The sequence below is a fragment of the Symphalangus syndactylus genome, chromosome 19 (genome assembly GCF_028878055.3).
Source record: "Symphalangus syndactylus isolate Jambi chromosome 19, NHGRI_mSymSyn1-v2.1_pri, whole genome shotgun sequence".
NCBI lineage: Eukaryota > Metazoa > Chordata > Mammalia > Primates > Hylobatidae > Symphalangus > Symphalangus syndactylus.
Window position 1 is genome coordinate 19,693,614 of NC_072434.2, and position 10,671 is coordinate 19,704,284.

Sequence of the window (10,671 nt, forward strand, 5' to 3'; positions counted from 1 at the left end):
GGAGGCTGAGGCAGGAGAACAGCGTGAACCCGGGAGGCAGAGTTTGCAGTGAGCAGACTGCACTCCAGCCTGGGCAACAGAGCAAGACTCCATCTCAAAAAAAAAAAAAAAATCTGTGGGCCGGGTGCTCTGGCTCACACCTGTAATTCCAACACTTTGTGAGGCTCAGGCGGATGGATCACTTGGGGTCAGGAGTTCAAGACCAGCCTGGCCAACATGGTAAAACCCTGTCTCCACTAAAAATACAAAGATTAGCTGGGCATGGTGGTGCATGCTTGTAGTCCCAGCTACTTAGGAGGCTGAGGCAGGAGAATTGCTTGAACCTAGGAGGCGGAGGCTGCAGTGAGCCAAGATAGAGCCACTGTACTCCAGCCTGGGCAACAGCGAGACTGCATCTCAAAAAATGAAAAATAAATAAAAATATCTGTGATTTCAGCTGGTGACAAAGCCTCAGGTACTGCTAATAATGCTATGGTTTGTTACCTTCATAATTGAAAGGAATGCTACATTTCTGTTAGATGTATGAAAAACGAAGATAGGATTTCTCATTTCTCTCTAAGTCAAGCCAAGGAAAGACAGGCAGAAACATGGATTGTAGAAGGAAGGCAAGAAAAATAGGCAAATCATCGTCTTTTCTCTCTATGAACATAGCTCAATCACTCAACAAATTTTTACTGAATGCAAATCTTGAGCTAGATAATGTGTCGGTAGTTGCTCCATATAGTATGTGAAAGTTGAATGTAAAGTTCTCAAGGTCCTTGCCATGGCATTTGATAGAAATAATAATAACTAACATTCGTTTTGCCTTAACAACTTAAAGGACACCTAGTTCATCCAAGAACCCATGAGGTAGTTTGCTATAAGTGCCAATTAAGGCATAGGGGCAAAATGTTCATTTTTTTTTTCTAAGGGTGGGCAATGATGAGGGGCGGGGTAGCCAGGAATGCTGCAGAACAGCCCCAGGCTCCCTCTCACTGGGGGCCTGCAATGTACTTCTTTGTTAGCTTTGTTTGCTAGCTCAGCCATTTATTCTACTAAGCACTCAGATGCAGGGTCCACAGTTGACGTATATCATCAGGAGACTCAGTATCCTGTGTAGACCTCAAACTCTCCCAGAAATTCTTCTGCCTCAGACAGATGGGAGCTAGTAGACATGACTCCTGTTGCCAGCTGAGCCTCTGGGTACCTGGGCTATCAAGTTATGCCCAGACGGAGCAAACACATTGCTCAATCTTGTGGCAGCCCAAGTTTCCAGAGTAGGAAACTTTTCGGGAAACTAGGCCATGCTCACATGTGCTGCATGAAATGGCACAATAAACTGGACCTAATCCTTTCCTGGACCGTGTGGTCCAGGGAGCAGAAGAAGGGGGAAATGAGTCCAGAAAGACTGGAATGGACAAAAGGACCAAGCTGACCATGCCCAGCCATGCTGGGCCCCAAAAGAAACTGCAAACACTAAAGATAAATGAGATGTTTCCATCTATGTGTCCAGATTGTGAGCTACACGTAGGGGAGAAAGAACAAAATTACATTTGACCCAGTTTAAGAAATAAAAACAGGAAATGGGTCAGAGTTCCAAGAGGCAATAAGAAGACCTACCTACATAAGCAAGAGCGTTGGAAATCAGAGGGGTCAGCCTTGAACTTCCTTACAACCCACCAGAAATAGAGAATCAGCAGCTTTGTCCGTGTATTCTACCCCAATAATCCCCACATTTTCTCCACAAGTGTTCATCAGACCCATGAGTCTTGGCAAAATAGGACTCCGGAGGCAGGCAGGGACAATAACAGAAGCATGCCATCAGTGCCAGGCTTAGCTGGCAGTCCCAGAGGTAGATCTGAGTCAGATACCAAGACCAACAATGGCAGTTTGCACAAGAAGGTGTGGGGAAAGCTATTCCAAGGAAGGAGCCAGAAAACTCAAGTCCCAAAGTAGAAACAGATATATACAATCGAGGTATACACACGGTCAAGGTGTCAGGGGCATAAGCTGTTCCAAGCCCTGTAGCAAGGGTAAGCCAGGAGCAGAGGGGATGCCCTTATGGCAGCAGGGGAGTGGACCCAGAACAGCCCTTGAGGGCTTTGGCCCAGAGCAAATATCAGGTGGTGTTTCCTGGCCCATCCTCCCCTAAGGGGACCCTCAGCCTATAGGCACCTTAAAATTATGAAAAGCATCTCTCATTGGCCTCACTTACCATGTTTTCTGAGCCAAAAATTAGGACACATTTTAATAAATACCTATGTTTTCATAGGACCATAAAACAGACTTTTTTCCTTTTTTTTTTTTTTGAGATGGAGTCTCTGTCACTCCGCCCTCCCGGGGTCATGCCATTCTCCTTCCTCAGCCTCCTGAGTAGCTGGGACTACAGGCGCCCACCACTGCGCCCAGCTAATTTTTCGTTTTCGTATTTTTAGTAGGGATGGGGTTTCACCGTGTTAGCCAGGATGGTCTCGATCTCCTGACCTCATGACCCGCTCACCTCAGCCTCCCAAAGTGCTGGGATTACAGGCGTGAGCCACCGCTCCCGGCCAAAACAGAATATTTTTAAACATTCATGTCCCAGAAGTCCAAGACATAATCATCAAGGACCATTTGGGGCCAGACCACCAGCTAGAGGCTGGGTTGTGTCAGTCCCAGTTCTTAGTTTGCAAACAACAGAAACTGAAGTTAGCTGATTTAAACCGAACGAGAGTTCATTCGTTTGTTCGTTTAAAGGGGGATGGCATATCGGGTAGTTCTGAGAGGGCTCCAGACCAACCTTGAGGGCATGCAACCAGAAACAACACCCAAGGACCCAAGTTCATGTCCGTAAAGACCCCCCACCCTGCCCCGGCACAGACTCAGGAGCCCCATTTATGAGAACCGCTGCTGTTCCTGCCTATGGAATCTGGAGACCACTGCCATCACTGCCCTACCCTCACCAGAGTGGGTTCCACAGGGCCTTTGCTTTATCATGTCATTAACTTTCAATTCTAAGTCAAACTGGCAGAACCAAGTCAGGTGCTAGTGCCCTACCAGCAAGTGAGACTGGGAGGTGAGTATCTGGCAATCTCATATTTAATAATAGGAGTCAGGCTCTGTCTCACATAGTGGGGAATTTCTCAAAATAAATAAAGGGCTCAGATGCTGAACAGCCAAAAAATAGAAGATTTTCCTTTCAAGAAATCTGTGGAAGGGGTTTGTGAGGTGTATTCATCTTTTTTTTTCCCCCTTGATACAGGGTCTTCTTCTGTTACCCAGTCCGGAGTGCAGTGGTGCAATCGTGGCTCACTGCAGCTTTGACTTCCAGACTCAAGCAAACCTTCCACCTCAGCCTCCCAAGTAGCTAGGACCACGAGTGCCCGCCACCATGCCCAGCTAATTTAGTTCTTAATTTTTGTAGAGACAGGGTCTTGCTATGTTGCCCGGGCTGGTCTTAAGCTCTTGAGCTCAAGCCATCTTCCTGCCTCAGCCCTTCAAAGTGCTGGGATTACAGACGTGAACCACCATGCCTGGCCTTGCATTCATCCATATACCAGCCGCCAAGACAGCTCTGTGGAAATGGATAAGAGAAACACCAACAGGGGTATAGAATGTCCTTATATAAATTAGGACTGCCACATACAAACACCTCCTTCTTAATCCAGAAACATTACATCCTGGTGAAAGCTAACACTGCTTTGAATCTGGTTTCAGATCCACAGAACCCATTTCCATTTGTTCCCTAGGGCTGCCGTAACTAAGTACCCACTGAGTAGCTTAAACCAATTTTTAAGATGTATTTACTTTCTCATAGTTCCAGAGGCCAGAAGTCCCAAGTCAAGTGTTGGAAGAGTCATGCTTCTTCCAAAGGCTCTAGGAATCCTTCCTTGCCTCATTCAGCTTCCGGTGGCTCCTGGTGTATCTTGGCTTGTGCTAGTATAACTCCAGTCTTCACCTGCCTGCGTCTTCACATGGCCATCTTCTCCCTGTCTCTGTGTCTTCTGCTTCCTATAAAAACACCAGTCATAGCCAGATGTGGTGGCTCACACCTGTAATCCCAGCACTTTGGGAGGCCCAGCCGGCGGATCACCTGAGGTCAGGAGTTCGAGACCAGCCTGGCCAACATAGTGAAACCCCGTCTCTACTAAAAATACAAAATTAGCCAGCTGTCGTGGCAGGTGCCTGTAATCCCAGCTACTCGGGAGGCTGAGGCAGGAGAATTGCTTGAACCCAGGAGGTGGAGGTTGCAGTAAGCTGAGATTGTGCCATTGTACTCCAGCCTGGGCAACAAGAGTGAAACTCTGTCTCAAAAAAAAAAAAAAAAAAGACACCAGTCATCAGATTTCAGGCCCACCCTAATTCATTAGGATCTCATCTTTTAAATTATTTTTATTTTTAATTATTATGGGCACGTAATATTTGTACATATTTATCTTACAATCTCATCTTGACCCTTAATTAATTATAACTGCAAAGACCTTGTTTCCAAATAAGTCATATTGTAAGGTTCCGGGTGGACATGGATCCTGGGGGGACACTATGCAACACACTGGACCATCTAATAGGGACTTCCGTAAGGCAGACAGAAGAGCTTCATCTAGGATGTCAGAGAGATGTTTCCAGGGCCTTGGGAGTGGAATACCAGCCAAGCACTAAGGCCCAGGCACCTGAGATCCAGGCCTTGGTGTATGATACCCTGACAGCAGCAAAAACAGCCCAAGGAAGGCATCGTCTATTCACCAAACTAAACAACAGAGAAAAAGAAAAGGGGACATCCTTCTGGGTTGGTGTATACAGATGACAACTCACATTTATCCTTTCCTTTTCTTTTCCTTTCTTTTCTAATAGAGATGGGGTCTTGCCATGCTGACCAGGCTGGTCTCGAACTCCTGGCCTCAAGCCATCCTCCCATCTTGACCTCCCAAGGTGCTGGGATTACAGGTGTGAGCCACTGTGCCCAGCTCACATTTATTCTTGAGCTGGGCACATTTATATCTTTCCTTACTTTGTTAATTATGAAACTTTTAAAAACCTACAATGGGCCAGGTGCAGTGGCTCATGCTATAATCCCAGCACTGTGGGAGGCCGAGGGGGGCGGATCATGAGGTCAGGAGTTTGAGACCAGCCTGTCCAATATGACGAAACCCCGTCTCTGCTAAAAAATACAAAAATTAGCCAGGTGTGGTGGAGCGTGCCTATAGTCCCAGCTACTCAGGAGGCTAAGGCAGGAGAATCACTTGAACCCCGGAGGCAGAGGTTGCAGTGAGCCAAGAACTCACCACTGCACTCCAGCCTGGGTGACAGAGTGAGACTCTGTCTCAAAAAAAAAATTAATTAAAAACCTACAATGAAGCACAGAAAGCAATATAACAAAAACCAATGTATTTACCATCTATTTGTTTAACAGAGTTAACAAATGCTAACATTCTGTCATATTTGCTTTAGGTAAATTTTTAAGAAAAAAAAGAACATTGGAACTATATTTTAATTCTCCTTTTACCTCTTCCCATTCATCTCCCTTCCCCTGCAGAGGTAAACGCTCTTCTGAGATTGGTGTATTTTTATACTTTTATTACATATTTATGTAGCCATAGAGAGTTGTTTGTTTCTTTAGAGTCTACACGTGGCATCATACATTATGTATCACTCTGGTTTCTTCCCTGAACACTGTGTGTCTAAGATTTATCCATATTGATTCTCATAGTTCCAGTTCATTCATTCTAGCTCCTGTAAATTGACTTCTCTCTTCTCCTTTTGAAGGACATTTAGATAGTTTTCCAATATTTTATTGTTAAAAACATAATGCAGTGAACATCCTTTCACTTCTCTTTGGGTTTGCATTTGAGAGCGATTCTAGGATATATACCACGGCTTCTCAACAGTAGTAGTTTTTGGCATGTGGTGCTGAATAATTCTTTGCTGGCAGAGTGGGGAGCTGCTTGTGCATCGTAGGATGTTTAGCAGCATCCCTGGACTCTATCCACTGGATGCCAGTAGCACCCACCCTCTACCTACACCCCAGTGGGAACAATCAGAAATGTCTTCAGAGTTGCCAAATGTTCTCTGGAAGGCAAAATCACCACAGTTAAGAACCACTGGCATATATGCCAAGAGGGAACTGCTGAGTCATGAAGTATGACCAATTTACCTTTACTCAATACTGTCAAACTGCTCTCCAAAGTGGTTGTACAAATGTTCACTCACACCATCGGTATACCAGGGCCCCGTGTCCCTACATCCTCCCAATGCCAAGTATTGCTTCAGACTTCAGAAATTCTGTCACACTGATAAGTGGGACTTGGTATTGCTTTTAATTTTCATTGGCATGTTGCATCTTTTGTTTTCAAAGATGGTAGCAATTACACTGATCTATTCCTTCCAGAAGTTATACTGAACCTTTGTTGGCAATTCTCAAAAAAAGGAAAGGAGCTGGCCAGGCGCGGTGGCTCATGCCTGTAATCCCAGCACTTTGGGAGGCCAAGGCAGGTGGATTACAAGGTCAGGAGATCAAGACCATCCTGGCCAACATGGTGAAACCCTGTCTCCATTAAAATACAAAAAATTAGCAGGGCGTGGTGGCACGTGCCTGTAGTCCCAGCTACTCGAGAGGCTGAGGCAGGGGAATCACTTGAACCTGGGAGGCAGAGGTTGCAGTAAGCCAGCCAAGATCACACTGCTGCACTCCAGCCTGGCGACAGAGAGAGACTCCATCTCAAAAAAAAGGAAAGGAGCAGAGTCTGCTGGCCCAGCACTGGGAATCCGGAGCTGGGAGCTGGGAGCTGCCCGCTGAGCATGCAGCAACAGAACTGGTCCTCTTGCCAACCCAGTCTAACACCCTCCACCAAGGAGGTGTGCTATGCTGTGGGAAAAGATGAGCTCCTTGTACTTTTTTTTTTTTTTGAGACAAAATCTCACTCTGTTGCCCAGGCTGGAGTGCAGTGGCACAATCACAGCTCAGTGCAGCTCAGCTAATTTTAAAATCTTTTTGTACAGACAAGTTTTCCCTATATTGCCCAAGCTTGTCTCGAACTCCTAGGTCTCAAGCAATCTTCTCACTTCAGCCTCCCAAAGTTCTGGGATTACAGGCGTGTGCCACTGCACCTGGCTACCTTGCATCTTTTCTTGGCTACCTGGCCTAAGGAGCAAAGGCAGAGATTAGAGGGCTACACTAGCACTCTTCTTCCTCTTGTAGAAGGGGGAAGGGAGATGGCCCTTTTATCCCAGGGTGGGAGAGGCAGGGACAACAGCACCCCCAATGTCCCATCCAGGGTCCACTCCAGAGTAACAGCTGCAGCTACAATGGCTGTATTGGCATTGTATTGTGAACAGTGGCAGTGGCAGGTGCAGGCGGGAAAGCATCAGGAACAGGTACGGTACTGTGTGACTGCAGGTGAAGGGCAGCATCGAGGGTGAGGAGGAGTGAAGGCCACAGTGAATGCACTATCATCCCAAGCCCAGGACTCAAGGCGTCAGGCCATGGCTCGTGAACACTGAAGGCAGCAGCAAGGATGGTTTGTAACACTGCCAAGGACAGAAAGGGAGAGGTAAGGGGCCAGCACTTGTGCTGGTTGGGGTGAGGCACATCCGTTGATCGGCTCCACTGTCACATCACCAGATGATCCTTTCATTGCAGGACAGAACCGGATAGGTTGAGGAACCATTGTTATAAACCACAGTAGCCACACATCAATGTTTCCTGTGTTAGTTGAGCAACCTAATTAGATTGTAAATTCTTTAAAGGTAGGGATCATATCATATGATTCCTGCTAATACTCCCCAACAGTTAACACAGAGCTGCATTCATAAGTTTGTAATGACACTTTGGGGCCCAATGAAAAGAGTGGCATGAAATGGATTTAATAGCCCATTACACACCCACCCCTAAAACACACACACCTTTTTTTTTTTTTTTTTTTGAGATGGAGTCTCGCTCTGTCACCCAGGCTGGAGCACAAAGGCGCAATATCTGCTCACTGCAAGATCCGCCTCCTGGGTTCACGCCATTCTCCTGCCTCAGCCTCCCAAGTAGCTGGGACTACAGGTGCATGCCGCCACGCCCGGCCAACTTTTTGTATTTTTAGTAGAAACGGGGTTTCACCATGTTAGCCAGGATGGTCTCGATCTCCTGACCTCGTGATCCGCCCACCTCAGCCCCCAAAGTGCTGGGATTACAGGCGTGAGCCACCGTGCCCCGCGCCACATCTTTTTTTTTTTTTTACCCAGAAAATATAAAGTGCTTTCACTTCTATGACATTTCTTTCTCTGACACATCTATACAGTAAGGAGACAGGTATGATATACCCTACCTTACAGACAGGGTAACTGGGACCTAGCACGTTTAATTGACTTGTCTCCCTAAAGGCACAGACTCAAGACTGAACCCGAGTCTTACTGGCTCCCCATTTAACTGTATCCCATCTTTGTGTGTTCCTTACCCTCCTCCCTGACCCCGCCATCAGGCATCGCTGAAATGCCCCAGACGCATCACTGCTTTTGTTCTTAACAATGTGAAACATCAACCAAGCCCAGCAGGTGATAGAACTGGACAGCCGCCAGGGGTCTGTGAGCACTGAACAGCCAGTCTCCATGTTCACTGAAGATAATGTATATATCAGCATGTGGTATGTTTGGGGCAGGCGAGAGAATGCAGAAGGGGTGAATCTCCAGGTGACAAGAAAAGACTTCAGGAAAGGGATTTGGGGAAAACATACAAGCCCATCTAAGTGTTAATATGCATATATGGAGGGAACGTTTATGGAATGCTCTACCTAACAAAACAAGAAAGTTAAATCCTATTAAAAAGGGAGTTGTAAGTCCTTGCGTGCTGCTGTTCTAAAAATTTTTGAGAGGTGGAAATTTGAAGAAAAGACCTTGAAGAAAAGAGAAAGCTAGTCTTGCCAAGAGATTTCTCCCTTAGTAAAAATCTAGGAGCTAAAAGCGGGACCCATCCCGGGGCCTTGAAACCGTACCAAGTTTTATTCTGAGTCTTAAATTACTTTACTCATAGGACTTTAAATGTCCTTAGGATCTAGTGCTATCCCCAGCACCTAAACCAAGAATTGTGAGCTGAGGTAAAATTTGAGAAGGAAATGCTCATTCCTTTGTTGTTAATACCTAAAATAATATCATCATTTATTAGGCAATTATGTGCCAGGCATTTTGTCACAATAATGCTAGGAGATAGTGCCATTATTATCATTAGTATTTTTCGTAGGAGAAAATCGAGGCTCAGAGAGGTTAAGTAACTGCTCAAAGTAACACAGCCAGAAAGTGGCAGAGGCTAGAGTCGAATCGTGGTCACCTGTCTCTTGAGTCTAAATCTCGATGCTACTGTGCCGAATTCTTTGAGTTTGTAGGTGTGTGTGTGCTTCGGTGTCCTGGGACGGGGGAACAACGTCACTCGAGATAGGTTAAACGAAGTTTACAATGTACGTGCTGGGGAACTGAATGCTGTCTGTGAGGCTGAGGCTGGCGCCCGTGGCCACAGTACAATGGAGGGGGTGGTTAATCTGGTTTTAGAGGATGGGCGACTGGCGATGGCAGAGCTCAAGTAACTGCGCGGGCGCAAGCACGCAGAGGCACGAGAAGAAAAGGAAGAGGGTCTGAGCCCGAACTTGGGGAAATCAATGCCCAAAGCCCGAGGGACTCTGGAGGGAGAACGGGAAAGGGCCAGAGGTTCACCCCGGAACCTCCAGTTGCTCACCCCGGAACCTCCAGTTGCTCACCCCGGAACCTCCAGTTGCTCAAGAAGCGCCGGGCGGGGCCCTGCAGTCTCTCAACCTGCGAGGAGGACCTGAGAAGCGGCGACGCCTTCGAGGTTTTAGGGACCTGAGCTCCGGCGGCAGGTGGCGAGAAGGCCCAAGCTCAGCGCCTGCCCCGCCTCGCCCCTTCCCCGCCTCCCCCTTCTCTGAAAGGCCCCATTCTCCACATCCGCCGGGGGAGCAACCGCGTTGGGAAGCCATCTAGCGCCCGGCCCCACCTTTTTTCTTTTTTTCTTAATAGTTCTCGGCCAAACGCCGCGGCGTCAGGGAGGGCTTGGATTGGCCCGCTCCGCCCCCGAGCCAGCCAATCAGCGGCTTGTTGCCAAGGTGGGGCTTCCCCAGAGCGGGCGGAGGCTGCGGCGCGGCTGCTGTTTCCCAGCAAAGAAAGCCGACTTGTGAGGGCGTCTGGTGGCGCTTTCAGGTCCCAGTCAGCTGCTCGTGGGGATTGAGGGACGTGGGTGGGTGGCTGGGGGTTGAGCGGCCGAGGGCCCATATCCGGGAGGGAGGGAGCCAGTCACCTGCCTGCCTACGCACGCCCAGCCGGCGCTGTTTCCCTCCTCCCCGAAGCTTCCTTGCTGGACAGGTCTGACTCCAGGCAGCCTGTGTGGGATCGCCTTGGCCGCAACGGTCCCAGGTGGAAAGGCATCGCCGTTGTCCCCTTACCGTCACCACCAAGCATATTGAGGAAGAGGGACTTGCAAACGTGAGAAGGTGCAAAAATCACCCACCTAACTTCTGAGGCAGACCAGACCATGAACTGAAGACAGTGCTGTCTTGCAGTGTGTGCCCCCAAAGGGACCAGCTGACGTTGTAGGCCCGGAAGGGTTAATGAGAGAATGAAAAGGTCCCCGGGAAGCAGAAGACGTAAATTGCACACCTTCTACCCATGTAACAGTAATGCCCAAACCGCCACAAAGCAAGGGTCTGGACCATAGGGTCTCACTTTTCC

At 47.9% G+C, this 10,671-nt stretch overlaps 1 long non-coding RNA gene across 7 annotated transcripts in view; it reads right to left on the reverse strand.

Annotated features, from left to right (window-relative positions):
• LOC129458509 (uncharacterized) overlaps window positions 1–9,941 on the reverse strand; it is a 77,354-nt gene extending 67,413 nt beyond the window's left edge. For 4 of the 7 annotated variants that reach the window (XR_010114575.1, XR_010114571.1, XR_010114572.1 and 1 more), the window contains exon 1: window positions 9,665–9,920. This is a non-coding gene — a long non-coding RNA (uncharacterized lncRNA). Of the gene's footprint in view, window positions 1–9,664 lie in introns of all 7 variants that reach the window. The other 3 variants (XR_010114573.1, XR_010114574.1, XR_010114576.1) reach the window with 2 other exon arrangements.
• Window positions 9,942–10,671: the final 730 nt, after the last annotated feature.